The following is a 17865-nucleotide window of genomic DNA, read 5'->3' on the forward strand; positions in this document are numbered from 1 at the left end:
CACCCTCGCCGGCGGAGGTCGAGCGCAAACTTGGGCTCCTCCGAGTACCTGGAAAAGCAATAGAAAATCCAAATTAAACACACTGCGGCAACTGCATGGCGAGAGAAGAAAAAACTTGTTAATTAAAAGACTCACACGGCTTTAATCATCCAGCATTAATTATTGTGCGCGAGAGGGCCTCTCGAATACAAACAAATAAGTAATTACGCGGTCACTGCAACTCGCGTGTGTACATTTTAAGTACTCGAACGACACGACCACGTGCCGATTTTAATTTTAAAACTGGCTGCGACGCTGATTGAAAATCGGCTCAGATGCTGCAACAGGTTTCCGTGGGCGTTAAGCAAGTGCAAAAATCACAAAAAAAAATAAAATTAATTATTTTCTCGCGTTTTCGAAACTTTGAACCTCCAAATCTCGGGTTCTGAGCATCACAAATGCAAAATTTACATCCCGTATAACTTGCCTCAATCCCCCCTGAGCAGCAGAAGGGTTTAGGGGGTGCTAACGCTCATCCCTCTTCATCCCCATTGCTATACAATTTAGAAAAAGAGGGACTACCGCTCACTGTTGCATCTTTAAAACTGTATGCCAACTTGATGTGGATGGAGAGCAAGCAAACACCCCTTAACCCGGATAACAGGATTATCTTGATAGATTCGAATAAATATTAACACTTAATATTCATTTCATAATACTTTTAAATTATTATTGAAATTCCTATAATTTTACATAAATACTGTAAATTTTTAATATTATTTATCGAATTTCAACTAAATTAAATAAATGGCATAAAATTTAAATACGTTGCATGCGAAGTATATTTAACAGTTTCAATTGGTTATTAGAATTGGGCAAATAGTTTTCTGGTTCGATCTTATGTTTAATTCCGAAATTATTAACTAGAGATTATTTTAAAGAATTTAATTCATATTTTTTTCCTTTATAATGGAATTTTACCGGAATTTTAAGGTAAATTTCATGAATTTCAGAATAATTTTGACTCATTTATGATTCGATTTGTAAAAAGGCTTAAGGTAAAAGGCTGAATTAATATAGGGAGCTGTATTCCAGTATGTTAGCATAGATCTGGAGGACTTGGAGTACGCAATAAGGGACTGGACTGGAGGTGGAGGACTGAAGGAAGGACAGGAGCAGCGAAGACGGACCCGAAGACCCCGCCGAGACGGACGGAGCGGATCAACGAGGCGCAGCAGCCCCTGGCGAAGACCAGGTCGGACGCGGCCGAGCAGCCGTCGCGCGCGGAGGGCAGCGTGCGGCAGGAGGCGTGCGCGGAGGCGGTGGACCACGTGCGCCAGCTTGAGACGGAGCTGAGCGAGTGGGACGGCGTGCACCGAAAGTGCCAATGCCTCGAGCAAGTCTCAAAGCACGACATGGAACGCCAACTGCAGCTCGCGAAGCTGGTCAAGGAGGCACTTGAACTGGTGGAGAGTGACTGCAGTGCCGCGTGCTGCAAGTGGAGTTCCAGAAGCGGCCGATCGCTTTTGACTGAGAGACTGAAACGGACGGAACGGTTTGATTTCTCAGCCAGAACAGTCGTCGCAGCCTTTCTCGCATCTTTGCAACGGTTGAGGTGTTAAAAAGAACGAGATAAAAGCGCAAAAATAGATTTAATTAAACAGACACACAGCGTAAACGGTCCTACAGAGAGCGCCGCCGCAGGAAGCGGCGGTCGCGCTCATGCATTGCTTACGTACGCTGGTACAGCAAATTAAATATTACAATAATTTCATTGCTGCGTGTTAATTAGGTTTTAATAATAGCCGCAGCTTGATAAAAGTGCCACAATCCGCAGCCAGAACACGCGCCGCGTTGTGGCTCCCGTGATTATTTGACGAGTTCTATACTGACATCCCTATTATACGTTATAATTATATATAAGCTACATACACGCGCAGAATTGAAAGTGGTAAAAATTTAACAGCCATTTTTAGCATTTAAATATGAATAAACACGCGGGCGTTGCAAAAGCGCCACAAGGCGGCACCGGTTCTGGCTGTGGATCGTGGCGCTTTTGTCACGCAGCGGTTATTATTAAAATTATTTAACAACTTAAACGCGCAGCAATGAAATTATTGTAATATAATTTGCTATACCAGCGTACGTAAGCAATGCATGAGAGAGAGAGAGAGGATGCAGGAAGTGCGGCCATGCTCCTGTTGCAGGCGGAAGGGTTAAATATGCGCGACCGCCGTTCCTGGCGCCGCTCTCTGGAGCACCGTTTACGCTGTGTCTGTTTAATTAAATCCATTTTTGCGCTTTTATCTCGTTCTTTTTTAACACCTCAACCGTTGCAAAGATGCGAGAAAGGCTGTCAATGACTTAATATCATTTTTTTATCGCTCTCGCTCGCTCGAAAGAGCAGCCAAAAGGCGGTCTCTCGTCCAGCAGCAAAGCGCGGCCAGACCGGCACTTCCTTTGAGGCGATATTTTGTGACGTGACGCTCGTAAATTATGAAACGCTGAAAAGTGCCGCAGTGAAATTGGTTCGATTTAAACACCAATAAAGTGTCGTTGCGGCAGGGAGCGGCGCTAGGAGCGGCGGCGGTTCGCTGCCGAAAGAAAAGCGGACAAAAAAGCGACAATATACACTTTGAATTTTTTGTTACTTTGCCATTTGATGAAATTATGCCAATAATCAATTATTGCCACCATCTGTGGCCGATATATTGCATTGATCATGAGTCGCTGCTCATGCAGCTAACACAAAATCATAAGAATTTAAAAAATCTAGATGGCTTCATCAAAGAGTTCGATCTAACCGAAATTCGCTCGTGAATTAATTTTATTCAAATTATTATAAAATCATTGAAATTTAATTCAAATCAATTATGAATTAACACCAAACTCAATAAATTAACGAAATTGAATTTATTTTAAATGGATTATTTTTATAAAATAACAATACAAATAATGTTTAATAATTAATTAATTCAAAATGGGTCAAATTTATATTGAATGCATTATTTTTTAATTTAGGAATCCCCGTGCTGATTGAATATAGGCAAATCGAAATTTCGAAGAGAGAGCTAACTTGAAGAGGATTCTGATACCAAGACAGCTAATTGGTTTAAAAATAAGAAAATGAATGGCAATCACTTTGAACATGAAATTCCTGCCGCCAACAGAATTTCCACTCGCCGCAATCCGACACGATAAGTAAAATGAGGACGGAAGGAACGGTGCCAAGTAGAATGCATTCGGAGGGCATTATCTCGGTGGAATCGGACGAAAACCAATCGGCGGCGATTAGCTGCAAGCACCATCCTTATTTTTTCGAACAGGGACAGCACGTGCACGTGCACGCGGCCGCAACGCCTAATGCCAAACAATAACTTAAGTTTCAACAGCTCGCAGATTCTTTCAAGTGTGCGAAAGTGTATTTGTATTCGGTTGACCAAGCGTGGATTATTAGTCACTTCATTTCCGCGAGTTGCGATTCGCCATTGCGTGCGACTGGATGCGCGCGCCAAGTCTGCTCTACATAAAGGCTATAGGAAAATTGAAATTAGAAAAATGACACTAATTTCAAACAGACGCACGCGTCAACAAGCAAGCGCACTACAAAGTGTGCTTGCGTCACGATGCAAGCAAACAGCGGAGCACGAAACAGCATCGCTATGGTTTGTTGCAAACGACAAACTTTTACTTCACAACATAAAAGGACCGCAACCGCACGATTGAAAAACGAAAAATTCCGAAAAAACAAAACAGTTCATTTAATTGATTTAATTGTGAGGAAGGGAAAATCGGCGCTGTTTGGCGTCAAATTCTAAACATCGAGTGAATGAGCGAAAAGCCCCCAGAAAAATTGCCACACACGGCACGCGTCGGACCTTTGAATCTCGCTGTCGCGGTTGAAAAGCATCGACACACGCGACACGCAACCAGCATTCAAACTCCTGTTTTACCCTTTTTATCTTTTTCCGCACCTCTCGCTAATAGAGGTTGGTGAAAAAGGGCTTGCAGTCGCGCAACAGCGGCGAGAGTAGATTGATGTTCGGATTAAAAGTGGCAGCCGGAAATTGGCCACTCGCTACCAGCGTCCGCCGACGCGGCCGCCTGCCTGCACGAGAGTAACAAAGTGCAGTTATTAATTAGACGCGGGAATTCGTGGTCGCTGCCTTGTGTGCACCAATTTGTCGTGCTGGTCTTTTCCGTGGTGGCCAGCGCCTCCCTCGTCTCCAGCAGGCGCGCGCGACGATCCGCCGGCACCTCGCCGGCATCACCTGACAGCCACCTCCACTTGGCCACCGCCTCCACCTCGCCGCCGCCTCCAGCTGCTGCCTCGTCGCCTCGAGCTGCCGCACCTCAACTTCCAGCTGTGTCCGTTGCGATTCCAGCTCCTCCAGCCCAACCGGCTGCTCGGCCGCGTCCAACCTGGTCTTCGCCAGGGTCTTCTGCGCGGTCATCTCGGCCTCGTTGATCTGCTCCGACGCGTCCAGGCGCCGCACCAACTTCTCGTTTGCGATGCATTCCGGGGTCTTCATGTCAGTCTTGGCTGCACCAGACCTTCCTTCTTCTCCGCCGGTTGTTGTCCTCCAGGCCATCTCTGCGGTCCTCACCAGTCCTCCTCGTAGTCCACGTCCAAGTCCTCTAGATCCGTGTCAGCGTATGGGAAAGCAGCTCATTTTATTAATTTAGCCCGAAATCTTAATCTAGTTTACAAATCCATTGAAAAATACATAAAAATTATGTTGAAATTCAAGAATTTTACCTTTAAATTTAAATTCGCTGAATAAAAATTTATAATACAAAGAAAACGCGGTTAAATTTGAATATATTTTAAAGAAAAATAAATAATAAATATTGAAATCCGATAAAATACAATAAAATTAAATCCATTAGATTAATTCAGAACTAAGCATTAAATCTAACCAAAAAATTATTTATATAATACTGATAACCATTTTAAAACATTAAAATTTTATTTAAATTCCATTTATAAAAATCCTAAGGCGTCCTTATTATTAAGCTTAAATTCAGTTAACAAAAATAAATACGCCGAAAATTAATATAAATAGATAAAAAATTAATTATTAAATTAAATATAGATTTAAATAAAATAATTGTTGTTATTATTTAATTCTAAAAATTATAATCGTGTTGAAATATTTTTCGGTGTTTCTTTTGAAGTGCAAATTTTAATTCATTAACCCTTCTCCGTAATCGCACAAAAATTGCTCTATATCAATTTAAAAATTTTCAAACTCTAATTTCATCTGAAACCACCAGCAATAAAATATTTTTATCTCTAGGCGAGTGCGTTTGTCTCAATTTTGAAAGCTCAAAATATAAAAAAAATATTATTTACAGCGTGAAAAACAAAACTGTGCTTCTGAGGAGATTGAGAACAGTCTACTGATGGATTTTGAAATTCTGATTGTTAAAATCCGGGATCAGGCAAAAATTAAAAAAATTAAAAAATTGTTTTTTCACGCGATTTTGAAACTTTGAAACGCCAAATCTCGGGTTCTGAGCATCTCAAATACCAAATCTAACTACCGTTGGACACGTCTCAATCTCCTCTGAGCAGTTGGAGGGTTTATAAGTAGCTTAAACTCATCCCCTTTCATCCCCAATGCCACAATTTTAATAACAAGCGACCGCCGACACCGCCGTTCCTGTCGCCGCTCCGTGTTTTCCATCTTTCGAGTTGTGTGACATCTTATTGACGGAGAGCAAGCTCCCCAAACCGACCTTTTTGTCAGAGCAGGTCAAGTCGAGTGCAATAGTTGATAGTTTCTGCAAGTCTGATCAATGGAACCCGAGATTTGGAGGTGGAACTACTAAAAAAACTCAAAAAATTGCACATTTTTTAAATTTTGTCATTTTTCCAACTCCAAAACTCGGGTTTTAAGGGTCACAATTGAAGAAATTACCCACCGTTGCACTCGACTTGAACTGCTCTAACCAACAAATCGGTTTTGGGGAGCTTGCTCTCTGCCAATAAGATGTCACACAGCTCGAAAGATGCAAAACAAGGAGCGGCGACAGGGACGGTGGTCGCTTATTGTTAAAATTGTGGCACTGGGGATGAAAGGGGATGAGTTTAAGCGCCTTTTAAACCCTCCAACTGGTCAGAGGAGATTGAAACGAGTCCAACGGTAGGTAGATTTGGTAATTGAGATGCTCAGAACCTCAGAGATTTGAGGTTCGAAGTTTAAAAAAACGCGCAAAAAAGAAATCTATTTAACTTTTTGAGATTTTTACAATTCCTAATCTAGGGATTTAAAAACCAGAATTTCAAAATCTATCAACCGCTATAGACTGTTCTCAATCTCCTCTGGAGCGCAGATGTGTTTTTGACGTTATAATTAATCTTGTTTTAATAATTTGGAGATTTCAAAATGGAAAAAATGAATTTTGCCTTAGGTAATATAATTTTATAACTGTAGATTTCAGATTAAATTTTACGTAGGAAGAATTTAAAATGATGCTTAAGAACAATTTTGTGCAATTATGGCAGTGGGTAACTGAAAATTGCACTTAACAGAAACACCGAAAAACATTTCAACAGAATTATAATTTTTCGAATTAATATTAATGTTAAACATTTTATTTTAAGAAAGTTTTAATTTATTAAATAATGTTTTTTTTATTTATAATCATACTAAAAATATTTTATTTATTTATTTGATTTCAGCAAAATATTAATTAAGCCTCAGAATTTTAATATATTGAATTCAAAGGAAATTTAATTATTTCAAATGGTTATCAGAATTGGATAAATATTTTTTTGTTCGCTTTTAAATTTAGTTCCTGAATTATTAACAGCTATTGATTTTAATTTATTTTACGAAATTAAAAAAAAATGAATTTAAATTTCTTTTCTTTATAATAACATTTAACAGGTTTTTCTTTGTTTAATAAATGTTTTAAAGCGAATTTGAATGGAATGAAAAATATTTTTAATTTAGCGTAATTTTCATGAATTGTTGAAAGGATTTTGAAAACTAGATTTAGATGTCGGGCTAAATTAATAAAAGGAGCTGCTTTCCCATGGATTATAATGGATCTGGATCTGGAGGACTTGGAGGACGCGAGGGACTGGACTGGAGGACTGGCGGACTGAAGGAAGGAGAGGAATAGGAGCAGCGAAGACGGACCCGAAGACCACGGAGACGGAAGGAGCGGATCAACAAGGCGCAGCAGGCTCTGGCGAAGACCAGGTCGGACGACGCCGAGCAGCCGTCGAGCGTGGCGGCGTTGGAAGCGGCGGCGGAGGCGGAGGGAGCGGTGGTGGAGGCGACCGAGGTGTTGGCGGCGGTTGCGGCGGAGGTGGAGGAGGTGGAGGCGGAGGCGGCGGAGGGAGCGGTGGTGGAGGCGGCGGAGGTGGCGGAGGGAGCGGTGGTGGAGGCGGCCGAGGTGTTGGCGGAGGTGGTGGAGGCGGAGAGGGCAATTCGAGGCGGTGGGAGAGGAGAGGTCGAAACGGAGACGGTTGCTGGTGGAGGCGTGAGTCGCGTGAGCAGCGAGGAAAGAGGCTGCTGGAGCCGTGTCGCGTGCGGCACCGTTACAGTTACAATTAAAAGATAGGCCATTTGAAACGCTGCTTGCGCACCCGCATCGATTTTGTTAATTTTTTCCCTCTGGTGCAGGTAAGATTGAGGCAAAAAAATTAACAAAAATAAATATCTCATCGAAAATTTGCCTTTTGGTTCGTTTCGAAAAAGGTTTGCCCAACCAAAATGATAAAAGGATAAAATACAAATAAAAAAAACTATGAAATGCGCATGAATAGCAAACAAATCCAATTCCCTTTTGTTTTCTTTGCTGTTAAAAAATCACAGTCAATGAACTATCGCATGTTATTTCCAACGCTTGGAAATTTTTCTTTTCTTAATAAATATTAATGCGGTTAAATTAATTATTTTACGGAAATAAATTTAATCTGTCATTCACGTCAGGAAAATGCTCCATTTCTGGTACACTCTCGCTCATCATTGCTCTCTCGTCGGCTCCAAATATTTTGCAATAAAAAACTGCAAACTAAATAGAGCACGGAATAAAGTTTGCAGAAGCGTTGGCCGAAGTCGCAACTCGGTGTCGGCTGACCGACAGGAAAGAGAGTTTGCCTGCAGCGCGTTTGAACGCAGCGCACGACACAAAATCGGCTTCTGCTATTATAAATCAAAATAGAGTAATAGATTTGGGCCAAACAATCAATTCTGTTCGAGGTGTAGCAGTCGTTCGTGCAAAGGTTTGGCGGCGATTTCAGCGGCGAAGGCAAATCCGAGGAGCAGGCAGGCGAAGGCGCGGGCTGCTGCTCGTCGGCGACGGCGCAGTAGTCGGCTCTGTCGCCGAATTTGCGCACGTCTCGCGCCTTCGCGCCTGCCACTGCTGCCACAACGCAAACGACGCAATTCCCCGCTCGTGGCTCGCTGCAGCGGCATTCCGGTCGAAGGGAACCAGATTCAAATTCAATTTAAATTATTTTCTTCTACCATCCTTAATTTTATCAGCCTTTTTCTCCATTACAAACTATAGATTGTATTCAGGTTTGCTTTTTAATTTGATGCCTCGTTTCATTGGCACTAATTAGTCTAAATTGGTTCTAATTTATGAAAACGCAAAATAAAAATCTTGATTATTTGGTGTGCGTTAATAGATATTGTGAAAAAGAAAAGAAAAGAAAATGTTTCGACGAGCAGGTCATCTTTAAATTTAAAAATCCTTCCTCGATCCAGCATAATTAAGTTTGAAAAGAATATGCTTGCTCATAAAGTAGCAGACCGAAACCGACACTGACAAATGACTTGCTGCAAGAGCGCAACGTGGAGAGTCCAGAGCGCGTGTCTCTATTTTTAACGAGAAGAGGACGCAGTCTCCCGCCGAGGCGAGACTGACGCGTGTTACGCAACCGGCGAAACACGCGTGCTGCCCGGCACAACAAACAGCACGCTCTTCACATTCGTGCACATTCAGATTCAGCGCTAACAAACTAAAATTTATCCCGCTTGCCCTCATTTGTTGTCAGTGACGTAACAATCACAACAACAAAAAGGAGCTTCGTGTCTATTTATCTCAAATACCCAAAAATGCAGTCAACAAACCAACAATTAATCTGTTTCATAGTCGCCGCGAATTTGAGTGTTCATTGTTGACGGAAAGAATTTGAGAATTCGGTCTTTACGTTTCAACGCGCGGACTTCCTGCGCGTCCCTGATGTCCCTGAAGAGCAGTGTGGCCTCCGTGGGCGTGACGTCGGGCGTCAGGGACCGAGCCCGCTTACGAATCAGGTCAGGAGAGTTTTAAACCGCTTCTTTAACTTCATTCTCGCGCTCTTCGTACCTCGCGTGACTCGATTGCCAATTTTGCGTTATGCTCTCATTGATTTAGGGCCAAACTGGTATTATTATTAAGTTAATTCATCACCACGAATTAAATTAAGGTGATTTGGGTCCGCAAACTTTGAGCATATTTTCAAATAAATTTCTGGCCACGAATTAAAGAAAAACTGATTATTTTACACTATACTTCTACAGCCATTTTCGTTTTGGAGGCCGTGTGTGCGGCGGTGGCGGACAATCCGCGAGGAAGCAGGCGCTACGTGCTTCTTTTCGCTTAATTTTGGCAATAAATTCCAAGTGCAGTGCTATCGTCATTGGAATAGTCTTTCACCAAATTTGTGTATGAACGAGAATTCAAGTGCATTTAAGAAGAAAATTGAAGAAGCAATATTCTCAAGCTACCATTAATTATTACTTCCTTCCAAATGTTGTTCCTACATAATTGTATCATTACTTTATGGATGTGTGCTGATTTGGGGCAGAGTTGCCCTGTCAGCCCATAATAAACTTAAATTTTGAAACTAAATTCAATTGGCCAGCCGCGCGGAGTGAAAAACACACTGTATGATGTGCAGCCATGTGACAATAAAGTGTACATAATTAGCCCACGAAGTCCATTGCCTGCGCAACTCACATCCCTCAATTTTATTTTTTGCCAACTCGCGATCTTGATTTTCTTTTGCTGTTCATTTTGTGTGCGCTCTTTCAACTTGCTGATATTGGTTAAAAATTGAATTACAGTAAGATATTAATTAAGTTTTAATTTTTCAGATAAGATGTTTGCAGCCATTGTAAAACAGTTTAGCAAAACATGCCATTAATTAAGGTGGCTCAAATACTGCCGCCGAAAGTGAGTAATGAAAAGCGGCGAGTGTTAATTTGAGCTGCGGCGAGAAAAGTCGTGGATTCGAAAAATTTGAGGCGCTTTCGACGAGCCCGTGATTTTTAGAGCTGCGGAAAGATTGCATCCAAGTGTGGACGCGCACTGATTTCAATATACTCGCTTCCTCTCTCTCTGCTCTGCGCGTTCAAAATTAAAAATAGAGGCCGAAAATCGCGCGACAACTCAACTCTGCGTTTATCTGCGGGCGCAGTCAATGGCACTTTGCATCAAAGAAGCTTCAATTTCAAAGCGCAAATTGCTCTGTTCGTTTGAGCGTTTTGCAGATATATCTCTGACTGATATTTCACCGTTGTTTTTTATTGGTATTTTTTATTTTCTATTACCTTTCCAACAATTGATAGCGATTTTTTTCTTTCAATTCAGTCCAGCATAAAGTAAAAATAAAGCTTGGGAAGTAATAAACCAACAATTGGTTTATTCATTTTCTCGACCGCTAATTGTAAGCTGCATAAACTACATATATTGAATACGAACCAATAATAATGTTTGACTCATTTAGACGCAACGAAAGAAAAAAATGCTTAAGAAAGGAAATGAAAGAGGAAGCGATAAAGGGTGGAAACGAAGGCGAGGCTGCTGGGAATCGCGGAAAATGAAGACGGCGGCGTACGATTGATTCGGCTTTTGCGTGTGGGTGGCGAAAGGAAGAAAGAGGCGAGTGAATGGAGCTGTGTCACACTTGGTCTCTGTCGGCCGAGGGGCGATTTTTCAATCGCGGGCGCAGGGGCGCAACGACCGCGCCGCGCAGACACTTTGATGGATGCGCCGCTTATCTCGACGCGTCTGCACACGCATTTCTCGAGACGACTTTTTTTCTTCTTTCCCATGCGGCCCAACTATTTTTCCTATTTTTCGCGCGATTAGCGCGGATTCGACCGAGATAGCGAGCGAGAGCCAGTTTGAACCGCGAAATTCAATATTGAAAGGTGAGTCACTGCGCGTGTGAGTAATAAAGCCAATCAGACATCAGGCCCAAACCGCGCGGGAGCCACGGCCCAAAGCCGCAGAATTAATTCCGCCTCGCTAGATTCCCCCAGGCCGAATAAAAAATACCCCCGTCGTCGTCCCGTGACCTTCCACAAGGCCCCCATCCGCGATGCAATCAGTGCGCATGCGTCGGGATTGCTGAAAAATGGCCAGTAATCAGTCCGTGAACTTGGTGAAACGGCTCTGCGCGTATTTCCGACTCTTATTTCCGACAGCAGCTTCTGCGCATGCCCGTTAAACCCAAGCACATGCGCAGTACGGTCTCCGTGCGCAAGAGGCTGGACAGCAGCGAGCGATGGCGGCATTCAGGGTCGTCACGTAGTTGAATTATGCAATAAGTCACGCGTGCAGACTCGATCTTTTTTGCCGATCAAAGACGCAGATGCCAATTATTGTTCTTTTCGACGGATGGTATAAATATAAATTTGTTTGCCGTTCGTCGTGCCGCAGCTTTGGCGAATTGTGATTTGGTCGCGTCGGCAAAGGCCAGGTCAGTCCAGGGGACACGACGATTGATCGCGCGCGCGCAGCCGGAGACAAATTGCGGCCGGGATACCCGGAAAAGCGGCTTTCGTACGCTCGATTACTGCTAATGCGGCGCGACAAAAACGCGACACTCGATTATTATTTCGGTCGCGTCGCCAAGAGAGCGAATCGAGCGGCTGCTTTTGTAACGAGACGCCGCGAATTAATTAGTATTCAAATTTCGCTTTCGCCACAACGCGAGCTCGTTTGACGGCGCACCAGCACCAGCCGATTCCACATATCAATTGTTAATCAAACAAACACGGCAGTAAATTTAATTCAGAAACTCGGCCGGCATGCACCGCGACCACGACCACGCAGCCACTCGAATAAAATCTTCATTCAACTAGACACACACAATCTGAGTAAATAATTCATTCAAATTCACTCTTGCCGGCCGGCCATTCTCACAATCAGGCTCGGAAAATAGTCGCTTCAAAAGGACAAAAGCTGCGCGCCGGGCACTCAAAGTCGATTCCTGTGACAGTCGCAAGTTTCTAATGACCATTGAATTAAGTCCTGATGTGAGGATTGGACGAAATATCTAAAAAAAATAAATGTGGAGGAAAACTATTTTCGCTAGCACTGCGCAGAGCTATTAAAATATGCCTTTTTAAGAGTTGAATGCAGTTAAAAATTAAAAAAAGCAAAGGACTGGACAGCCAATGCTGAATTTTGCTTTTTAGTTGATATATCCCTATGCGATTGATATACTTATATCGTTTCCTGTGTAGAGGATTGTTACAATTGTGAACAAAATCTATTGATCCAAGAAGTTCATTGTTCTTAAAAGTAGATGATGCCTGATATAAGCATTATATAAAAAAATAATTATTCAATTTATAAACTTTTCTGATAATAGCACAAATAATTTTGCAGCAATAATTGCATTTCGCAAATCCGTAAAATCGTTCGATAATTTCACAAGAACGGAAACGCAAGATTAGCCAACGCAAGCCGCGATCCCATCTGCAGGCCGTTTAAGCTGCTAAGGTAATAATATCACACGCCAATTAGTGCAATTTTCGCGAGCCACGTGATCCAAAATAAATCGACAAAGCCGCAGAATGAAAACAAAAAAGATGACTTTGTACTCACCCTGAGCCAGACGGCGCGGGGTCGCCGATCACCTCGCAGTGGTGATCTGCACAGTGTCACCCTCGCCGGCGGAGGTCGAGCGCAAACTTGGGCTCCTCCGAGTACCTGGAAAAGCAATAGAAAATCCAAATTAAACACACTGCGGCAACTGCATGGCGAGAGAAGAAAAAACTTGTTAATTAAAAGACTCGCACGGCTTTAATCATCCAGCATTAATTATTGTGTGCGAGAGGGCCTCTCGAATACAAACAAATAAGTAATTACGCGGTCACTGCAACTCGCGTGTGTGCATTTTAAGTACTCGACCGACACGACCACGTGCCGATTTTAATTTTAATACTGGCTGCGACGCTGATTGAAAATCGGCTCAGATGCTGCAACAGGTTTCCGTGGGCGTTAAGCAAGTGCAAAAATCACAAAAAAATAAAATAAAATTAATTATTTTCTCGCGTTTTCGAAACTTTGAACCTCCAAATCTCAGGTTCTGAGCATTTCAATTGCAAAATTTACTTATTTTTGGACTCGCCTCAATCTCCCCTGAGTAGCAGAAGGGTTTAGGGGATGCTAACACTCACCCCTCTTCATCCCCATTGCTATAAAATTTAGAAAAAGAGGGGCTACCGTCCCTGGCGCCGCTCACTGTTGCATCTTTAAAGCTATATGCCAACTTGTGGATGGAGAGCAAACACCCCTAAATCCTTCAGCTACTTAGAGTTGGAAGAGGCTAGTGCAACGGTGGCTGGTTTCTAATATTCTGATGCTTACAACCCGATATTTGGAGGTGGAAATATTAAAAAAAATGCTTCTTTTTCATTTTGTCTTTCTTTCCAACTCCAGAACTCGGGTTTGAAGGATCAGAATATCAAAAACTAAAGACCGTTGCACTCGTCTTGGCTTGCTCTAACCAACAGATTGGTTTTGGGAAGCTTGCTCAACACCTATAAGATGCTCAAAAGATGCAACAAGGAGCGACAAAAGGAACGGCGGTCCCTTATTGTTAAAATTGTGGCATTGCAGGGATGAAAGGGGTGAGCTTAAGCACCTTTTAAGCCTTTCAGCTGGTCAGAGGAGATTGAGGAGAGTCCAACTGTAGGCATTTGAGATGCTCAGAGCCCGAGATTTGGAGGTTCAAAGTTTCGAAAAACGCGCGAAAACAAGCAATCTTTTACAATTTGTGATTTTTGCAAATGCTAATCTAGGATCTTAACGATCAAAATTTCAAAAACAAACCCCCGTTAGATTTATCTCAACCTTCTCTGATGCCATGAAAGGTTTTTATAATTTGGAGCTTTTAAAATGGAGACAAACGTAATTTAGCCCAGTTAATAAAAAATTTTTACAAATACTGCGACCATATAAAGGTTATTGGGCAGACAGTACCTAAAATTCTCGCCCCAGGTGAAGGTTAAATTGCCGAGTTCACTTCTAATTATTCTTCATTGGGTTAATATGTGTATAAGCGCGGAGGACGAACTAGGGTTCTAGCGTCGGCCATTGTGCTGCAGCGTTGCGGTTTTAATTGAAAAGCATGCGATCAGGCAACTCGAGACCTGCTTATTATCAGGAGCAAGCGAAACCGACCTGCTTGCGCATGAAAGGCATTTTCCGATGAATACTTTTAAAATAAATCCGGTTTCAAATCAACAAATCTTTAGAAATAATTTTATGCAGACTTATATTAACCTAAGAATGCTCAATCCTTTTGGTCCGACTTCAAGTAAAATAACATAAACGAATTCATACATTTCATGAAATACAACATTATTTATCTGTGACCTTACGAGGCCGAATTGATGATTTCGAAAGGGTGAAATCGGTGTGTTACACTCGTTCCCAGCATCGCAACGACGGTTTTTAATCTCGTCCGGACCGCAGCTTGGCCTTGACCGCACCACCGTGCCAATTTTGCAAGTCTTGGCGCTGACCCGAGACGTCGCGTTGGACAAGTGTTGCTCACTTCTGCTTTCCAAATCGCGATTAGTGTCCAACAAAAGCTTAAACTTGTAATTTTACTGTTCAAACACATAATTTTAATTATTCGTGTGAATATGAACAACTTTCGAAAGCCCTAACTCGAGAGAGTAAAATTATATTTCGAAAATGGGCTGAATTTGAAAATAAAAATTGGCTTCTTGGGTGGGTATACGTGCTTGCATTCGTTCTTAATAAGTTTAAAAACAATAAATTAAATATAGAACAAAGTGTAAACATTAATGCTAGCAACTAGCCACCAAAGAAACCACTCTTTGAATTTTTATCTTGTAAATTTGTCCCATTTTTAACATTATTTTTATTTTCTCGGCTTTGGGACGCATTTCTTGTTGTTTGGCCCTTGGAATTTTCAATACCGATCGTCAAATTAAAAAAATCACGCGGAACGTGGGCTCGGGTGGCGTGACCTGGCGAGGTCAGCCGCTATATGATTGATCGGTTGGAAGCAGGAGGCCTGCCGAGTAGCTGGAGGCCAGCGGCCGCGCGTTTGCGCAGTGGTCGCATAATTATCTCCCTTTGATACGTTCAAAATGGGGCTGGCGGGGATCAGGTACGCGGGTTCTAATGGTTTTAATTGGATCAAAAGCGTTGACGAACTATTTTTTGTGCTTTCCAATGTGAGACAATTGTTCAGACTGAAAAAATGGTTATGCAACGGTCGAATTTTTAATTTAAATTGCATTGACAAGGTGTCAAATTAATTATTTGACTTAAATTGCGGGTTTTTATATCTCGCTCCTTGAGTACCGATGGTTTTGCAATTTCGTGGTGTTGTTGAGGGCGCGTAGCTGCAGCTGGTGACTGGCGAGTACGTCTCGTGTGCACCAGTTCTTCGTGCTGGCCTTCTCCGCGGTGGTCCAGCGCCTCCTGAGTCTCCAGCTGACGGACGTGGCCTCGCTGCCGCCTTCAGGATCTGCACGCTGCCCGCCACATCCGTGGCAGCCTCCGCGGCTTCCTCCAGCCTCACTCGCCGCCGCCGCCAAACTCTTCCCCTCGCTCTGCCGCACCACAATTTCCGGTCGTGACCATCCTCCTGCACGACCGGCTGTTCGGCCGTGTCTTCGCCAGGGCCTGCTGCGCCTCGTCGATCAGCTCCGTCCATCTCCGCCAACTTCGCCGCCGCCGCTACCGGCGCCACCAGCCGCCACAAACTCGCCGACGCCGCGCTCGACGGCTGCTCGGCCGCGTCCGACCTGGTCTTCGCCGCCGCTCCCCGCCGTCCTCTCCTTCGCCGCCGCCACCACCTCTGCCACCGCTGCCGCGTCCGACCTGGTCTTCGTCAGAGCCTGCTGCGCCTCGTTGATCCGCTCCGTCCTTCTCTGCGGGTTCTTCCTTCTTCCGGTCCGTCTTCGCTGCTCCTGTCCTTCCTTTAGTCCGCCAGTCCTCCACCTCCAGTCCAGTCCCACGAGTCGTCCAAGTCCTCCTGATCCATTCTTGCCCATGGGAAAGCAGCTCCTTTTATTAATTTAGCCAGACATCTTAATTTAGATTACAAATCCTTTCAAAAAATCATAAAAATTACGAGAAATCAAAAAATATTTTTCATTCAGTTCAAATTCGCTTTAAAATATTTTTAAAACAAAGAAAAACCTGTTAAATTTTATTAATTCATAAATAAATTTGAATTAAAAAATGTTTAAATGTCGCTAAATAAATTAAAATCAATAGCTGTTAATTATTTCGGAACTAAATATCAAATGGTACTAAAAACACATTTATTCAATTCTCATAACCATTTGAAGTAATTAAATTTATTTCGAATTCAATTTATTCAAACTCTAAGGCACAATTATTATTTCGCTGAAATTAAATAAATAAAAATAAATAACTACAATATTAATATAAATCGATTCATTTATAAATTATATAAATTGAAATAAAATGTTTAATGTCAAAATTAATTAGAAAAATTTTAATCCTGGTAAAATTATTTTCGGGATATCCTTTAAGTGCAATTTTCAGTTTACTAACCCTTTGCCGTAATTGCACAAAAAAGTGCAATAGCGTCATTTTAAATTTTTTCTACGTAAAATTTAATCTGAAATCTACATTCGCAAAATTTTATTTCCTATAGGCGAAAGTACGTTTGTCGCCATGTTGAAAGCTCCAAATTATTTAGACAATATTATTTACAACGCCAAAAACCCATCTGTGCTCCTGAGGAGATTTTGAAATTATGATTGCTAAAACCTGAGATTAGAAATCGCACAAATCACAAAAAATGAAAAATATTGATTTCTCTCTCGCGTTTTTCGTAACTTTGAACCTCCAAATCTCGGGTTCTGAGCATCACAAATGCAAAATTTACATCCCGTATAACTTGCCTCAATCCCCCCTGAGCAGCAGAAGGGTTTAGGGGGTGCTAACGCTCATCCCTCTTCATCCCCATTGCTATACAATTTAGAAAAAGAGGGCCTACCGCTCACTGTTGCATCTTTAATGATGTATGCCAACTTGTGGATGGAGACCAAACACCCCTTAACCCGCTAGCTACTTAGAGATGGTCGAGGTGAGTGCAATGGTTGTTAGTTTCTGCAAGTCTGTTCAATAGAACACGAGATTTGTAGGTGGAAATACCAAAAATCTCAAAAAGCTGCACATTTCTGTTTCATTTCGTCATTTTTCCAACTCCAAAACTCGGGTTTTAAGGGTCACAATTGAAGAAATTACCCACCGTTGCACTCGTATTGAACTGCTCTAACCAACAAATTGGTTTTAGGGAGCTTGCTCTCCACACATAAGATGTCACACAGCTCGAAAGATGCAAAACAAAAGTAGCGACGACAGGAACGGCGGTCGCTTATTATTAAAATTGTGGCATTGGGGATCAAAGGGGATGAGTTTAAGCGCCTTTCAAACCCTCCAAATGATCAGAGGAGATTGAGACGAGTCCATTGGTAGTTAGATATGGTAATTGAGATGCTCAGAACCTGAGATTTGAGGTTCGAAGTTTAAAAAAACGCGCAAAAAAGAAATCTATTTAACTTTTTGTGACTTTTAAAATTCCTAATCTCGGGATTTAAAAACCAGAATTTCAAAATCTATCAA

This window comes from Cloeon dipterum, chromosome 3 (assembly GCF_949628265.1).
Source record: "Cloeon dipterum chromosome 3, ieCloDipt1.1, whole genome shotgun sequence".
Taxonomy (NCBI): Eukaryota; Metazoa; Arthropoda; class Insecta; order Ephemeroptera; family Baetidae; genus Cloeon; species Cloeon dipterum.